The sequence below is a fragment of the Choristoneura fumiferana genome, chromosome Z, assembly GCF_025370935.1.
Source record: "Choristoneura fumiferana chromosome Z, NRCan_CFum_1, whole genome shotgun sequence".
In the NCBI taxonomy this organism is placed as follows: Eukaryota; Metazoa; Arthropoda; class Insecta; order Lepidoptera; family Tortricidae; genus Choristoneura; species Choristoneura fumiferana.
Genome location: NC_133472.1, coordinates 29,428,834 through 29,447,634, shown reverse-complemented (window position 1 = coordinate 29,447,634; position 18,801 = coordinate 29,428,834). Strand labels below are relative to the sequence as shown.

Sequence of the window (18,801 nt, the reverse complement as noted above, 5' to 3'; positions counted from 1 at the left end):
TATTAAATTGATTCCTTTATACAGTCATAGACTCTTAGTACGTTTTGACACCAATGTACTAAGTAGACAAGTGCGTATCAAATTATACTTACTTGACATGATAACAAGGGTCAAAATAGTATACACCTCTAACATATATCTAGTTTCATATCAATACAAAACCTTTTTAATAAATAACTTCGTAAAAGTTTTAATCAAATAATATTCTATTTAATTGTCAGTGTTTGTCAGTGCCAAGGTGTAGTGGTAGGGTTGTTATGGTCACCTGATTATGTTTAGCAGGTTGACAGGTTGACGCAGTATGTCCTACTCAATCGGCAAAGCAGATTATCGCTCATACTGAGCAAAGGAAAAAAGATCTTAGGGTGACGAACCTTTTTTTACTCCGACTGTACTGACACGCGACGGCGACGGTTGGTTACGAAACGTGCTAGTGGCCATAGTCTCATACTTTCGATGCGATTAATATATTTTTGTTTTGCCTGTCACGTTGCTGTTACGCTCATGGTATGATACGGTGCTATGTGTAGCGACCTTATAAGGGTAAACAAATCTTTATGACTTAATCTATCTATTTATTTATTTGCTAGATAACCTTCAGCTTTTTGACGACAGAAAAAAATCTTGAGAAAAATCGATATCTTGGATGTTTGCAACGTCAGTGGTGGGTAAATAGCGACGAGGATCCAATAATCAGAGTATCCGAATGACAGAGACAGCTATTCAATATACTTGAGCTTTGTGTAGCGTCTTTCAGGTAACCAATACCAAAATATAGAGAAGGATAAAAATGGTTTTCGCATGACGTAGGTACAAGGCGCTTTGTAGCTACAAGCGCAACAGACGCTTGCAAATTGCATTTGTGCGGCACCTCGAGTCCACCTGATGAGAGTGAATCGCCGTCGCCCTTTACATCGATCGCGTCGGTAAGGATAATGACAGATGAATTGTTAAAGGTTTCTCACATTTTGGCAATGGTGCGCGGAAGGCGGGCGCGGCGGCGTATTAGGGCGGTGTGTGAGAGGCGAGAGGTCGATAAGCAGTGTGGTGCGCTAACCCGAGGCGGACGGTCGCGCGTTGTTCCGGCACGCCACGCGCCACACGCGCCTTTCGCGCCTATAAGCACCACGCGCTGGCGTGCGGGCCCGCTCGCTGCACCGCCTGCCTGCACCACCCGCACCAAGGTCATAGTGAGTACAGCCCGCCAGCGGCACTCCACTGCATCGCAACCTGTGGGTCGTAAACTCTTATCCTCACACACTTGACCGACGAAATAATATTTGCACTCTGTACGCGCTCAGTCAGCTGCGGCCTTGCATGCCGTTTGTAGAAACTGCATGTTATTCGTGGAATCGTACACGGATGTTTCCCAGAGATGGGTAAGCTCGGCTTTACAACTACATATCGCCTACTAAACTAACCTGTCGCGCACTAGCTGGAAAACGTTGTTTGTCTGAAATATGTACACAACAGTTCCCTCAGCTATGCAACTTTATATTATGAATTAAAAGAGACAGGATGTTTTTTAGTAACCTAATGTTAAACGTAGTGAATAGTTAGTACCTATAATAACTATTAAGTCAGTTAGTAAAAACGAAATCAGTTAACTCATAACAAAACAATGAACTGAAGTACTTACCTACTATCTGTTATCTTCTTCGTGGAAGCTTTTTTGCTCTCGAATCTTAGGTCAGACGTTTAATATATATATACTCGTATTAAAGTAGGTAAGTATTTAGTTATATAATTTGTTTAGTTCGGGACTCAGTCAATTGGTGTCAATAATAATTGTACCATGAACATGATATTTATTTATTTAAAATATTAGTTGAGAGGAGGATCGCAAACTATTAATTACTTTAAACCAGGTTGCGTTTTTTTAAATCCCTTTTTCACTTGCCCAGTCTAAAGGTTTACAAATGCAACCTACACCAATCAAATGTCTTATCGATGTTGCATATTCATCTGTCTGTCCGTTTATCCGTGAGTTATCACAGAGATTCTTAGTACTAAAATACCTATTGCTCGTAAGTAGAAAGTATACCTACATTAACCATCTGACAAAGCGTTTTTTTTTCATCCCACTAGTTTGGAAGGGCTCTTTTTAATTCGAAATCTGCGTTTTCCCCACTGGCGTAGACCAAGGTTTTGAAGTTCCGGTTCACTCGGTATCATTGGATAGGTCTTTTAAAAATATTACAAATGTGTCTAAACTATAATGTCTTAAACTTCCGTGATTTTCACTCATAGTCAAAATACCATGTACAGGACTTATCACGCTAACATACACGAGTAATATTTACCTCGACGTTTCGGCAACATTATAGTGACCGTGGTCACGAGTAGACTGAAGTGTGGGCTGTCAAATCTGCCTAGCAGCGCGAGTCCTTCGAACTACCCGCACTTGATCACAAATAGTACCGGCATTCGTATCACGAACTACCCACACTTGGTCATTTTTATTAGTCACCCCATCACACCGACACACACCACTAACAACATCCAATCGTCCCTCAGAAACTTATTTATAACAGGATTCCACGAAGATGAAAGCTTATAACCAACGTCCTGACTGGCTGACTTATTTATCTGGCGATTTTTAACAGTTGCAATATGTTCCTTGACCCTATCAGCTATTGTTCTTTACTTATTTATCGCCAGATAAATAAGTCAGCCATAGCCGAGCATTTATTGGAGTCAGGACCAAACCACTGGATTGAGCTTCACAATCCCAAAATTCTCTCCACGGAACGTAATTTTTACTCAAGAATGGTACGTGAAGCAGTTGAAATAAAAAAGCATAAAAATTTCAACTGGGACGATGGTTATAAGCTTTCACCTTCGTGGAATCCTGTTATAAATAAGTGTCGGCGTTGGGATAAATGTTTTGAGGGACGATCGGACGTTGTTAGTGTATTGTGTCGGTGTGATGGGGTGACAAATAAAAATGACCAAGTGCGGGTGCCGGAAGACGAAGCGTTGGCAGGCCTCCCACCAGGTGGACTGACGACATCGTGAGAGTGGCGGGAAACCGGTGGATGCAAGTGGCAAGTTGTCGTTCATTGTGGCGTTCTAAGGGGGAGGCCTTTGTCCAGCAGTGGACGTCTTCGGGCTGATGATGATGATGATGATGAAGTGCGGGTAGTTCGTGATACGAATGCCGGTACTATTTGTGATCAAGTGCGGGTAGTTCGAAGGACTCGCGCTGCTAGGCAGACTTGTCACCCCTCACTTCAGACTACTCGTGACCACGGCCACTATAATGTTGCCAAAACGTCGATGTAAATATTACTCGTGTGTGTTAGCGTGGTAAGTCCTGTGCGTGGTATTATGACTGTGTCTGAACTATTACTCAATTTTCAGGATTCGTTTGCAAAATATCAAGCTTTTTACATCAGAGAACAATAGAAACGATGCGTAGATAACAACAGGTACACGTAGTCCTTGGCAAAGAGCAAATTTTAATTATGCCCCTTTACGAGAATAGAACAAATCCTCCCTACTTAATGAGCGACGGTCCGTGCAAATTTATTTATTGTACTCGGCCGTATTAATCACAATTAAATATGCTACAGGAACACGAGTAAGTTATACCTACCTTTTTAATTTAGCATACGTTCATTATGATGTTCTGCACTAAGTACCTAATTATAACTGGAGATGGTAGCGCGCGCTTTCCTTTTGCCTAAAAATTACATATTTTTAGGCATAAGGTAATGACCACATTGGGCATGGCAAAAGTTTAGTTATGTGTATGATCACATTTGTGCGACAGTTTTGTTTTGGTATAAGTTCATGAGAACATACGCTATACTTATAAAGTTTGAGATGAGCTATAAAGAGGTTGTATCTTTTTTTTAGTCCCTTCAATCTTGATTGAGTGGCCGTGGTCGTTGGTTGAAGTACCTAGTGAACCTTCATGACCACTTGCTTAGGAAAATAGTGTGGTGGTTTCCCCATGCCTTCCACACTGCACTGCTGGAGTCCGGAGTTCATAAAATAATTGACAATAGAGAGCGCTGCTGCCGTATTCTAAAATAATTGACAAATAGAGAACGCTGCTGCCGTATTCTAAAATAATTGACAAATAGAGAACGCTGCTGCCGTATTCTAAAATAATTGACAAATAGAGAACGCTGCTGCCGTATTCTAAAATAATTGACAAATAGAGAACGCTGCTGCCGTATTCTAAAATAGTTGACAAAAAGAGAACGCTGCTGCCGTATTCTAAAATAATTGACAAATAGAGAACGCTGCTGCCGTATTCTAAAATAATTGACAAATAGAGAACGCTGCTGCCGTATTCTAAAATAATTGACAAATAGAGAACGCTGCTGCCGTATTCTAAAATAATTGACAAATAGAGAACGCTGCTGCCGTATTCTAAAATAGTTGACAAAAAGAGAACGCTGCTGCCGTATTCTAAAATAATTGACAAATAGAGAACGCTGCTGCCGTATTCTAAAATAATTGACAATAGAGAACGCTGCTGCCGTATTCTAAAATAATTGACAAATAGAGAACGCTGCTGCCGTATTCTAAAATAATTGACAAATAGAGAACGCTGCTGCCGTATTCTAAAATAGTTGACAAAAAGAGAACGCTGCTGCCGTATTCTAAAATAATTGACAAATAGAGAACGCTGCTGCCGTATTCTAAAATAATTGAGAATAGAGAGCACTGCTGCCGTATTCTAAAATAATTGAAAATAGAGAGCACTACTGCCGCGTATTCTAAAATCGAATACCTACAGCACGGAGGTTGTATCTACTTGGTAGGTACCGTAACCCTATGAAAAGCAGTAAACATCGTAGCTCTAAGATAAATAATAATGTACCTGGCTAATAAACATAAAATAAATACTATTTTGTAAAAAAAAGGTTGTTGTTGCATAAAATAAAACATCCCCACTTCAGTTGTAGATAATAGTACCTTTGCCGTTGCTAGATATACCTATAGGTAGCAGCTTTGTAAATTTATTCTACTGCTTTATCGGAGCGATTTGCTCATGCCAATTATCTGAGTCTCTATGTACTTAGTCTAAGTTATGTCACGGAACGGACGATGATGAGCACAGACAAAATTAGGATTAAATAAAATAAAATGCCTTCCTGCAAACGTCACCCACTTTCACTAAGATTTTTGTCACTCTGTATGTACTCGTACTTAAAAGGCTATGTACGTACAATCGGGGCCAGTCGAGAATGAATTATAAATATACGAGTATGCACAATTTTTTTCGCTCTACTGCAACGTAATACAACAATAAACTTAGAAAATTTAAAAAAACCCCTGACATAGTAATTTCTCAATAGCAGAACCCACTTTTATCAAACATAGCTATGAACTAGCGCCACATAATAAATAATAGTCCTAAGAACGCAAAGACTAGCCCTTTTGCGTAGTTAAACCGCATCGAAATCGGTCCATCCGTTTGAGAACTACGATACGATGTCATAGACAGACAGACACTGGCGTCACTAACTCACATCTGCGTCGGGGTACAGTATACAGTAACAATCCATATGTCGGCAGCCGATCGTAAAATCCGCCAGATCACGAAATTCCTAGGCATATCGTGAAATGGCGCCATTCCATGAATTGGCTAAGGGACATCCGCCACACGTTCAAACTCACCGTTTAACGATTTGCCTACTGACGGTTAGGCAGATCATTAAATTCCTAGGCATATCATGAAACGCCGCCATTTCATGATTTGGCCAGTTTAGGCAGATCAAGAAATTCCTAGGCATATCATGAAACGCCGCCATGTCGATTCTGGCGCTGCACGCTCGCTTCGCTCGCTCGGCTCGTGCGTTGTGGTCACAATTCATACTAAACACGTACTCCTCGCTTCGCTCGTCGTACCTAAATTTTTCTTTTTTTGCCATATCATGATGTTCCCGGTATAGAGCAAGGAATATCGACGAAGGCGTTGCTCTAATCGATCTGCCGTATTGTTTCTCAGGGACATCGTGATATGCCTGGCCAACTTTTAGGCATATCATTTCACGATATGCCTAGGAATTTCAAGGTCTGGCGAATTTTACGATCGGCCGCCGACACATATGTACATGTTTACAGGAAGCAAAGACAGGAAGTGATAATGTATAATGATCAAACTTGGTGGTTTACCAGAAGTGTACATAAGTAGATAACCAGCTCGCTCACGCACAGTAAAAATCCACCCGTGATTTTCTCTAGAAACTACATATACGTATAGGTAGGTACTCGTAAGATGTTCGATGACTGGTTGACTACTTAACCCTTTTTAAGGCCCCATTGGAGCATACTACCACAGAATCAAAAGCAGCTATCGAATACATACCTGGCAAACAATATTTTTAAATCAAGTCGTATTTTTGATAATTACAATGGAAATTGTGACGTATAATTAAAACAATAAGGTTCAGTTTCCAACTTAAAGCAAGTGGTTGCTAAATCGCCTCTACCTAGCCTCTACCTTAAGTATTAAGGGTTAACCACATTATTCTTATCAGGTACTTATCTTATTAACACTGTTGATTAAACCTGAGGCCGTATTGCCTAACGATTCTGACGCTCGCGATCGCAATCAAATGACAGTCATTTGATTGCGATCGCGAGCGTCAGAAACGTTAGGCAATACGCCCTCAAGTTCATCACCTGTTGCAATGTAGCGTTTGTGTTCATACTTATGGTGGCCATACACGTTACGGTTTACCGGAGAGGTCTACCTGTGCAGGTGTACCTGCGCAGGTCGACCGGAGCGTGTATGCTGACCGAGCTGTGCAGTTTTTTTGACCTGCGCAGGCGACCGGAGCAAATTCGAAAATCGATTTTGGTCCAGTTGCATCGTACGGTGAACCCGTGCGTGTGTGCATACCTGCGTTTTTCTTTTTAATGAACAATGCTTACACCACTTTTTCCGCTTTCTTTTCACTGCTCTTGTATCGTTTTTCCTCAAAATTAACGCAAGGCCTCGCAGTGCTAGTGCGTCCTCGTCCTCACTCGATGCCATCGCAAATAGAACTGCACCGGTACAATGGAACGTCCCCATATACGCTACCTGACCTGAGCAGGCAAACTTGCACAGGTAACCTGTGCGGTGGATCGTAACGTGTAGGCCTAGGTATGGCCAGCTTTATATATCCCCGTAATCAGAGGGCGTATTGTCTAAAGTTTCTGACACTCGCAATCACAATCAAATGATAGTTTTTGTATGCAAGAACTGTCCTGTAATTTTGATCACGAGTGTCAGAAATTATACGCAATAGACCCTCAGGAAGTGTACGCATGAAAGCGCTGCAGTACGCGACTTTCGATTTGATCCCCCTTATTCAACTACGCGCTAGAATATGCGTAGCTGTGGTATTTTGCGTCGTGAAGCGTTTATGCTTAGGCGTAGACAAGAGGGACCTAATATTTTGTTCATTTCCTCATTTTCAGCTAATTTTCTACCCATGTTCTATTATTCGCTATTGAAACGGAGTGCTTAAAAAAATCCGTCCTCAATCCAAACTAGCAAACTTGGTTAGGTACAATCTTATCCCCTTGTGACTTTAAACGTTTGTTAAACTTATGTTAAAATCACGTTGGTTTGTCTTTTTGCATTTAGACATGTCGCTTTATCAGGAATAGATAAAACATAATAATATAACGCTATAACTGATTCGTAAGTTTTTACCTACTAAATAGACAAGTTTAAAGTGTTGGACGTTAGGATCATTATTATATTTTATATTTACCTTAGGCTGTGTAAAATCATTTTATTTTTCAGTTGAATTGAAATCAAATGCATGTCAATACAATTCCTTATTTAGATGAGTAGTTTTATATCGACAACAATTAATTACACAAGGAAAGTCTGTAGAGTGCTCAGATTAAAGACAAGCATGGATTCGATACTAATATGTCATTATGTTAGTGATTAATGTGACAAGGTACCTACCTATAATGTGCTCTGTGGATGCATCTCGTACGCAGCGACAATCTTAAAAATCGCGAAACAGTTCTTTTACACCCTTGTACTTTTAATCCTTTGTAACTGATGTACCATGAGCAAAATATGTGGTCCATCAATTTTTTAACAAGTTTCTATCAAATGAATATGTCGCTAAAGTCGAACTTTCAAGTTGACAGACACTCCTATTGGCATTATTGTTTTATGATATGCAAACGATTATCAACGGGTGGTAGGCTTGTGGTAGGCCACATATTTGGCTGATGTACCTGTCGTTCTATATACATAATATGAAGGTTTATCTTGTATCAGCGGTCGAGTAGGATAAATAAGATGACTTCGAAGGTGTCGAGAGGCCATGCATGGTGTCACATTTGGGACATCTAAAATATCCATTAGGTAGGTACCTACATACAGTTTCGATACTGCCGGCAAAATGGTACGTGAAACCCTTTCAGTGACACACGCGTCGAATTACAGTAAGCAGTGTAAATGTATCACTTTTTCCTGCGTTTTCTAAAGCCCTGTTTAGTCTAAGGTTAAGTAATTATTTTAACCCAAGATTATTTCTATCTACAAATCTAAATGAGTTTTTTACTCAATAAAAACTTTTTAACAAAAAATTTATAACCGCCGAAGAAATTGAAAAGCATAAAATAATAAACCTTTTTTATTTTATCTTAATCTAGGTACCAGATTGAAGTCAATGCTTCAGCACAATCCTGAAGGAGTGATGGAAGCCCACCAGGTAGACGACTATAGCTCCACTCCCGCTGGCTAGTGCTGGTACCTAGATTAAGGTTAAATAAAAAAAGGTTTATTATTTTATGCTTTTCAATGTTTTTGGCGGTTTAATTTTATAGTTAAAAAGTTTTTATTTTTCAATTTTCTCCCACCCTTTTTTCCTTATTTATAAGGGACCAATTTCGGGTATAAGTACCCTTTCCAATAAAAAAAATATCAAAATCGGAGTACTCGGTAAAAAGTTATGCGTGATCATACACATACAATAATAATGTGAATTACAAAAATAATGTCAGCCAAAATAAATCGAGACTTATGTGTAATCAAGATATCAAAACTCATTACAACCTATCTGCAGATGCAAGATGATGATCAACAATACACTTTAATTTGATTTGATTTAACTTCCCTATTATAATATGTTCAGAAACGACTATCAAATGGCCTTTATTAAGAAACCTGGTATCTGCGGGTGCATCTTTAATGTTCACATTAAAGTACAGTGCATCTTAATGTTTACATTAAAGTATCGGTAATACTTTTTTTAACAATGCATATCTGTACATATTGTAGAAAACTTATGACATGCATGTAGATAATAATAATTATTATAAATAAAATTTGGTTTTTTATTATCTGTTTTATTTAAGCTTTGGTAGGTACTTCAAACTAGCTATCAGTAACACTAACTTAAAAATACAGGCCATATATGAACATATTATAGAAAACTTATGATATGCATGTAGATAAAGTTATGTATGCGGCTATACATAATTAGGCATTAAAACACTTGTGTGATCTTATTATGTGAAACGAGCCGAAGGCGAGTGCATGTAGATAAAGTTATGTATGCGGCTATACATAATTAGGCATTAAAACACTTGTGTGATCTTATTATGTGAAACGAGCCGAAGGCGAGTGCATGTAGATAAAGTTATGTATGCGGCTATACATAATTAGGCATTAAAACACTTGTGTGATCTTATTATGTGAAACGAGCCGAAGGCGAGTGCATGTAGATAAAGTTATGTATGCGGCTATACATAATTAGGCATTAAAACACTTGCGTGATCTTATTATGTGAAACGAGCCGAAGGCGAGTGCATGTAGATAAAGTTATGTATGCGGCTATACATAATTAGGCATTAAAACACTTGTGTGATCTTATTATGTGAAATGAGCCGAAGGCGAGTGCATGTAGATAAAGTTATGTATGCGGCTATACATAATTAGGCATTAAAACACTTGTGTGATCTTATTATGTGAAACGAGCCGAAGGCGAGTGCATGTAGATAAAGTTATGTATGCGGCTATACATAATTAGGCATTAAAACACTTGTGTGATCTTATTATGTGAAACGAGCCGAAGGCGAGTGCATGTAGATAAAGTTATGTATGCGGCTATACATAATTAGGCATTAAAACACTTGTGTGATCTTATTATGTGAAACGAGCCGAAGGCGAGTGCATGTAGATAAAGTTATGTATGCGGCTATACATAATTAGGCATTAAAACACTTGCGTGATCTTATTATGAACCACACTCGTCCTTTAATGCCTCTCATTATGCACCAGCCACATAAATAACTATTACATTGCTGGTTGTCGGGTATTATTTTTAGGGTTGCCAAAGCAAGTTCTGCTTTACATTGCTCGTAACAGACTGGCCAGAATCTAGCATCGCCACGCGGTTCAACCATGTTTAAAAGATACTAAAATGGTAGATTGTGATGAATCTGATTTATTCAAATAGCAACGGTCGATTAGGATATACTGAGTTGCAAAAAATCTGGCCATCAAATGTATGCAGTAATAGGTAGGTAGTTTTGTATGTGGCGAGGGCCAAATTTTGTGCCGCTGAGTATATTTTTGAAAAAAATGTGCTGATGACGCATTTGAAATTGTACCTACCTAGTGACGAGTATGTCAGCCACATCAAATAGGTCCACGAAAGTACCTATACGATACGAGTAGGTACCAGCGTTACGATACCGCACTCGATGGCTAACTTCGTTAACTCCATGCCCCGCAAAGTAATTCTATTCGCTACATTTTTCTCATACCGTGTCAACTAAGTGTAATGGGAAAACGATGAGTTCTAGTACCACCATGTATGTATAGCAATGTGTATTTAAATCAAGATAATGACACTGGTTTTTATATATTTTTGACTAGTTTACTGCATATTATGCATAATTTTTTTAAACAAACACGTATGCTTTACTAATTTATACTTAATTTGTAAATTTAATCATCATCAACATCATCATCATCGGCCTCTCCAATTGCACGCCACTGAGCACGATCGATCGGCCACTCTCATTCAGTTCTTGCCAGCCACCTTGCAATGATCATCGCTCCACCTAGGCCATCCCACGCTACGTTTGCCATTCAAGAACTCGTTTACCCCAGTGGTTATTATTGGCTGATTCACTGCCACTTCAGTTTGCTTAATTAGTAAATTTAATCGGCTAGAATTAACTATCATAATCTCCGTCCTCACTTCTATTTGTAATTTTGAGACTGAACACATGACCTTTTTTAGGGTTCCGTAGTCGATTAGGAACCCTTATAGTTTCGCCATGTCTGTCCGTCTGTCTGTCTGTCTGTCCACGGGTAAGCTCAGAGACCGCTAGTACTAGAAAGCTGTAATTTGACATGTTAACTGACTGTATACGTACTTTTTCTTGATTCTTCTCGCAATATCATTCAAACTACACAAGTTACAGGTCAATAAGAAAATGTAACCTACGAAACGATAAAAAATTTATACGTACTTATCGTTCACACACAAGTTTTTATAAAAAAAGTGTTTTTGGTATGGCAACAAAAATATGTAATAATATGGTAGACTATGGAAAGAGACTGTAAAACTTTAATACCTTATTTATATACCTGTGGTCTTACAATAAATGATTTAAATCTTTGAATCTTGAATCTTTGAATTAAAGTAACATTAAAGAGATCCGTCCTGCAGAGACGATCCTGGCAAAACCATTAGAATTTCAGTAATTAGTAGATTATTGCATTATCACCGAGTTACCTAAGTCAGATACTCGATCGGATACAAAGAAGTGGTCGTAGACTCGTTTGCAAAAAATGAAAAACAAAATTATACCTATACATCGCACATTTAGAATGAAACTGACTGACACAATTCAAAATGTTCTCATTTTAAAACTCAATCATGCAAGTTATACTCTGTTCTAAACAAGTTCCAAAGGCAGGCGAAAAAACTTACTATGGACAACATCAACAACAACATCTGACACTTATACTATTTAATGCGAGAGCGAGAGGGACCACACGACACGAACTTCGAGTTTTGTAGTAGCCCGTTTTGAAATTTCATAGCGACATTGTGACAAAAATCAATCCTACTCGTATCATCTATTTAATTTATTTGGGTGGACAAAGGGTTGTAAATTCATTTTTGGTCCAATACTATAATATACCTCCGCATTTTAAATCACCATGGTCACTTTCATAATCTAATCTGTCTAGTTTTAAATGTACATAATCTAGCAACTCGTAAATTCGCAAGATGGCGTCCAGAATTTCAATGAAGACGGCAAAACTACTTGTTAAACCAATAAGGACCTTCTGCAGTACAATTTTGACAGTTTCCCGCAAACTTTATATTAGTTTTGCTCAAACTAGATCACATTCCATCCGCGTTCGAGTAAGTAGTCGTTGCCGTTTGTACCTAAACAAAGTAGGCTTTTATCAATAAACAAGCTTCTACCAGCGACTTCGTTTTCTCTGGAAAATCTTCTTTAAGGGACGCCACATACACTTGGATTCGATTTCTGAAGGAATTCGATATATGGACTATTCGATAATGGATCTATGGACTGGAGTTTTCCGTTCCTTCTTCTGCCTTCAGAATTGAAATAAAATTGATGATCGAAGGAAATAAACGAATGTGTGTGATGAAAATCCCGACACGGAATTCCGAGCGTACGTGGCGGCTCTTAGTAGGTAATAAAGTAAAAGAAAGATCGGCATTATTAATTATTATTAAAGCTTGAACACGCCAACACTTGGGCATACAAAAATGGCTATTTTTACGCAAAAATTGAAGATATACAAAGTTTGTAAACTATTTTTTTTTTACAAAGAACTTGCCTATAATAAGGGGACAGTTTTTTTCTTCTTTTATTTTTTCGTTTGCAAAATGTCGAGCAAACAACATCAACAGCGCAAACGTATCTTTCACGAACATGTAGAAAATCCAATGCTTAGCTACAAAGCTATATATCACGAAAAGACTGAAATGTCCATAATCTGCGGTTTGTCGCGTATTAAAAACGCTTGACAATAGATAAAAAGCCAGGATGTGGTGGGTTGCAAGGAGTAAAGATTTAAAAAAAACCGGCCAAGAGCATGTCACACACGCCCAAAATAGGGTTCCGTAGCCATTACGAAAAAATTAAGTAATATTTTTCTATAGATTTCGTATTTTATACGGAATCTTCCAAGTTTAGGTATATCTTATACCTTAGACTGCTATTTACTCTGAAACTACTAATAATTCTCAAGCAAACTTAGCTGTTATAGTTTTCCTTGAAAGTTTAATAAACTTGCTACCATGCTGAATTTTTTTCAAATTTTTCCACCCACCGGCTTAGATTTTAGAGGGTGGGGAGACGCTCGATTTTCACGAAAATTTGCACTTTAAAATTGAATATTTCGCAAACATATCACTGAATTGAAAAATAGTCTTAGCGAACCCTTAATGGTTTTAAGACCTATCTAACGATACCCCACACTATAGGGTTGGATGAGACAAAAAAAAACATCCCCACTTTACGTCTATGGGAGGTACACTAAAAAATTTTTTTTAAAAATTTTTATTTTACCATTCTGTCGGCATAGTTTACATATGTATCCGTGCAAAATAACAGCTTTCTAGCATTGATAGTCCCTAAGCAAAGCCGCGGACGGACGGACAGACAGACAGAGATATGGCTAAACTATAAGGGTTCCGTTTTTTGCCATTTTGGCTCCGGAACCCTAAAAAGGAAGAAAGTGATGTAATTTTTTTTGCCTCAAATCATAACATTATTCTTTACTTTTTTGTGAATAAGATATTACAATATAATAATGAGTAATGGTGCTACGCCGTGCTGGGAGGTCACGCCAATTAATGCAGACCATCAAAAAAAGAAAAGTTGCCTATCTGGGTCACGTATTAACTCTTGCAACTGATAATGATGGGCAAACTGACAGGCAAAAGAGCAGTGGGTCGTAGGAAGAAATCGTGGCTACGCAATATCCGGGAATGGACGGGAGTGGCAAAAGACCGAATCAGATATGCGGAGCTGACTGCCAACCTTCACTAGTTGGAGAGGCACTTGAAGAGAGAGAGAATGAATAATATACTCGTACACCTATATAATTATATCTCAGTTTTAACCGTCTGACCTACTGCTATAAGATGCCAATCTGAGAATTTTCTATGAATTACTGCACAGTATTTTGAGAACACTATAAATAAAAGATGACATAAAGCTCCTTTGAATGTGGAGCTATCATTGGTTCGAATCAGACTTCAATTACCTAGTAGTTTCTGAGGTATTCAGTATAATAGTGTATGGTCTTTGTTAGTACAATTATAATTATTACTAGCTGTTGTCCGCGACTCCATCCGCGTAGAAATATAAAAAATCACAATCAATCAATTCACATCCTATTCTCCGACCTACCGAATATACACAAACAATTTCATAAAAACTGGTCAAGCCGTTTCGAAGGAGTTTGGTAACAAACATTTTGGACCCGAGAATTTTATACATATATTAGAAAGATAATTGTTTTAAACAACATTTTCACTACGTGCATTTAATTTTGTGCCTATAGCTGTCATAATACTAAAACCATTTTCACTCAATTTGTCACCATGATATGATGCCTTTTTAAAAGTTTTTATTGAAATTGAGTACCTATTTACCTATAGGTACCAGAGTCAGTATTCTCCCAAAAAAAGTGAGAAATAAAAACAGACACGAAAGTGAATGTAAAGGTTATATTTTAGCTCAAAGTGTCAAAGGAGTGGAACCCTAACGAACGGTGAACAGTAAAAAGTGACTTCGAATTTACCATCCTGAGGGATGATTTTTGGTAAAAATTAAAAAAGATAGGATTCCGGAAAAGTTTCTTCGGAAGTGATTGCCTTGAATAAATAGGTAATGCACAGACAAGTAAACCAGTGCTCTAAAAATTCGACTTTGTGTCATTCAATAGACATTAATTGCGCATACATAATCGGACTTGTAATATATTCCTTTTCTTTCTTCTTCGTTTAATTATCTAGGATTGATTACCTCAATTCATCTAGTCCCAAACATAGCAAGGGATAGTGTAGACAGATACTATAAGTAGGCGTCGGATATACAGGTTTAGGTACCTGCCTACATAGATAAATATTCATACGAGCAAATTTTCATTATTATTGTGTACCTACTAGCTTGGTAGTCAGAGCACTATATATATCCAGAACATTGCCATAGGTCTGGTATTTATAGCAAAAATACAAGTAAACTTTCGAGCGTTAAAGTCAAAAGTCGACAAGAAGTACCTACAAGTAGCTACAAAAGTAGCGCAACAGTTGCGACAGACCGGGTCTTGAGTCCGCCCCAGTTGCCGCGACTCCCGACTCCGAGGGACAAGACAATAGCCTATCGACCCGACTGATATTCGCAGTAACAACATTAAATTTCAAACTTTGCTCATTCATTTCATTAGATTGCGACAATTTTGTAAATGTCATTTTCAGCAAAAATATTTAGAGTAAAAACGCTGCAGTACGCTTAGTACTTATGTGGAATTGTTGATGGATATTGGATGCCTGTTGCGGAATTTGCGGATGCTATCCGTATGTAGTGTAGTGGCATGTAGCGAGGGATAGAGGAGCGAATTCCGTGAACCTAAATTGAGATTTATTATTTTGTCAGGCCGATGTTTAGTACACATTCAACATTAAATACCATCACATTGAATTGGTGCTTTCGGAATATAGAGATATAGATAATGTTAACTTGATAAATATGTACCTAAGTAAACGGGTGATAGGGCCTATGGCTTTATGTAAAGCTCGCCCGGATCACTACCACCATCTTACTGGCAAATGAAATAAAAAAATCTTGGGACACTTGACACCAATTGACCTAGTCCCAAACTAAGCAAACAAATGCCGCCTAATCATAAATGCTTGCACTGCTGTATTCTGGAGAGGAGAAGTAAACAGCTGGTAACTTCTTTCTCGACAGTCAGTTATGGATTTTTCTCTAGCCAAGATTCGCTAATATAATGCTGTAAGCTGGTTACTTTTGTACTTTGTCATTTTAAAGCCACCAGATTGACAAATGTGTTAATGTGACAGAGTAGTAAAGTAACCAGCTACTTTTGATGCTGACCGTAAATTCACCCTGAAGTATGTCGATGTCCACGCCTATGTCGATGAAGAAGCCGTGGTGGCCTAGTGGTTTAACTTATCGCCTCTTAATCAGAGGTTCCTGGGTTCAAACCCCGGCCCGCACCTCTGAGTCTTCCGAAATTCATGTGCGAAAATACATTTGAAATTTACCACGAGCTTTACGGTGAAGGAAAACATCGTGAGGAAACCTGTGAAGTAATTCAATGATATGTGTGAAGTTCCCAATCCGCACTGGGCCCACGTGGGAACTACGGCCCAAGCCCTCTCATTCTGAGAGGAGGCCTGAGCCCAGCAGTGGACCGTATATACGCTGGGATGATTGATGATGTCGATGTCATGAAGTGCTCAAAAATATCAAAACAGGCAAACGATTTTGTTCAACATAATTTTTGGACTTAGCAAGTTTCTTAGTGATGACGACTGTACAGTCGTTGACGTAAATGATTGTTGAACTCCTCACAGAGTGATGTCTTATCGACATGTCAATCACTAGCAATATGTAGGTACACACTGTAACCAATGAATCTCACTGAAAAAAATTCCACCTGAACCAAATATTGTGTTATCCGTGATTATACCTAGTGCCATCCACGAAGACGCGTGATTTTGTCAAAATTAGACATTAATTACATTGTAATAAGAACCACGGCAAGCGTCATCGTTCAGCAATTTCATTCATAAAGGTTATAAAAGCGCCTGGTTGATACATCTAGTAACCAAAGGATTGGCAACTGTTAATTTCACAGAACGAACTAGCATCACTATTCAACGACGGGTTGCTACTCAGCATTTTAGGTACCACACCACACGAGGTCTGATTAAGTTTAGTTCTAATACATAAATTTCATCATCATCATCAGCCAGAAGACGTCCACTGCTGAACGCCACAATGCACGACAGCTCGCCACTTGCATCCACCGGTTACCCGCAATTCTCACGATGTCGTCAGCCCACCTAGTGGTAGGCCTGCCAGCGCTTCCTCTTCCGTTCGCATTCGCCACTCGAGGACTTTTCTCCCCCAACGGTTATCTGTTCTTCGAGCGATGTGGCCCGCCCATTGCCACTTCATCTTGCATATTTTTACAGCTATGTTGGTCGGCGGCTTTAGTTCTTCGACGAATTTCCGTATTCCGGATTCAATCGCGCAAAGAAGCTCCAAGCATAGCTCTCTCCTTTCAAATAAATTTAATTAGTTTTATTTTAGTGTACGTTTACGAACGTATTAAATATATTTAATTCTAAAAAGATCTCAATTTGAATTCATCTGAAATATATATACAATATATAGGTACGAGCTGAGCTACCCAACCGTGGAAAATAATTTAGCTGCGAGTATTCAAAGGAATTAGATAACACTTGAGCGAGTTCTGCGTAGACGTGCATATCGTCGCTTTTTGTGCTACGGTGTCTATAATATAATATGTATATTTACGGTAGAGTTGTATGTAATCTATCTACGAGTATACTACTCGTAATACTTTATTTGTTTGTACTTACGAAATGGATGGAAATATTAAATTTCATCAGTGTTGTTTAACGTTGTATATCAAATAGCAGACTATGAAGAATAAAGAGAATTTGATAGGGTAAATTACTGTACACCGAGAATAACTGTCACATGGATTGATTCCTTTTTCGTTGTATTCCTGTCTGGACGTATTCCGTTTTCGGCACATTTAAGTTTGGGCACATTCCGTTTTCGGCATAAATATATACAATAAATGAAATCAATCCTAGGTATCGTTATTTTTTATTTTCAAGACATAAATGCACGAAAGAAACACTGACGCATATGAATTTACGTAGTTGGTTATTGATTAGTTAGTTGCCCGATTATTAAGTAGGTAATCAGTGTAGGTAATGTTAGATTTTTGTCTTTTATTTTAACAGATTAAATTAAAATATTTTAATAAACAATATTATTTTATTATATTATGCAAGCAAAGTCAAAAGTATTTCATAGTATAATTTATTTAATAAAATATGTCTAATAAGAATATGCCAAAAACAGGAATACGTCCAAACAGGAATTTTGCAGGTGGTAGGACCTTGTGCAAGGTCCGCCCGGATTGCTACCACCATCTTGCTCGCTAATCCTGCCGTGAAACAGCAGTGCTTGCACTGTTGTGTTTCGGCGTGGAGAGTAAGACAGCCGGTGAAATTACTGGCACTTGAGGTATCCCATCTTAGGCCTCTAGGTTGGCAACGCATCTGCAATACCCCTGGTGTTGCAGATGTTTATGGGCGGTGGTGATCTCTTACCATCAGGAGACCCACTTGCTCGTTTGCCATCCAGTCGAATGAAAAAAAATCATCAATAAGTACAATGAAAAAGATATTATGCTGTTAGCTGCTTAACTTCGGATTTGAAGTCATTGTTCATGCTTATTCTGTAAAACAGCTTACCATCCTTCAATCATGAAGAGACAGCGCTTCCGTAAACAGGTAGGTTACTTCGCACTTGTCGTGTTTTATTAACTTAACTCAAATCACTACACCCATGTATAAACCTCTTGTGTACCCGTTATCACAATAATGCCCGTCATCCATCTTATGTGGTCTATCAAGTGACCGCTTACCAAACCTTGGGCACCACTCGGTCAATATTATGTGCTAAAAAGGTAAACCAATAAAGTAACAAAACTGGGTCACGCTCCTTTTAACACAAGCACACTTT

At 38.5% G+C, this 18,801-nt stretch overlaps 1 protein-coding gene across 2 annotated transcripts in view; it reads left to right on the top strand.

Annotated features, from left to right (window-relative positions):
* The first annotated feature begins 1,062 nt into the window (after positions 1–1,062).
* The window catches only part of LOC141433735 (solute carrier family 7 member 14), a 126,364-nt gene continuing 108,625 nt past the window's right edge, over positions 1,063–18,801 (top strand). For both annotated transcript variants that reach the window (XM_074095837.1, XM_074095831.1), the window contains exon 1: positions 1,063–1,190. The gene's annotated coding sequence lies outside the window, so the exon portion shown is untranslated. The remainder of the gene's footprint in view (positions 1,191–18,801) is intronic.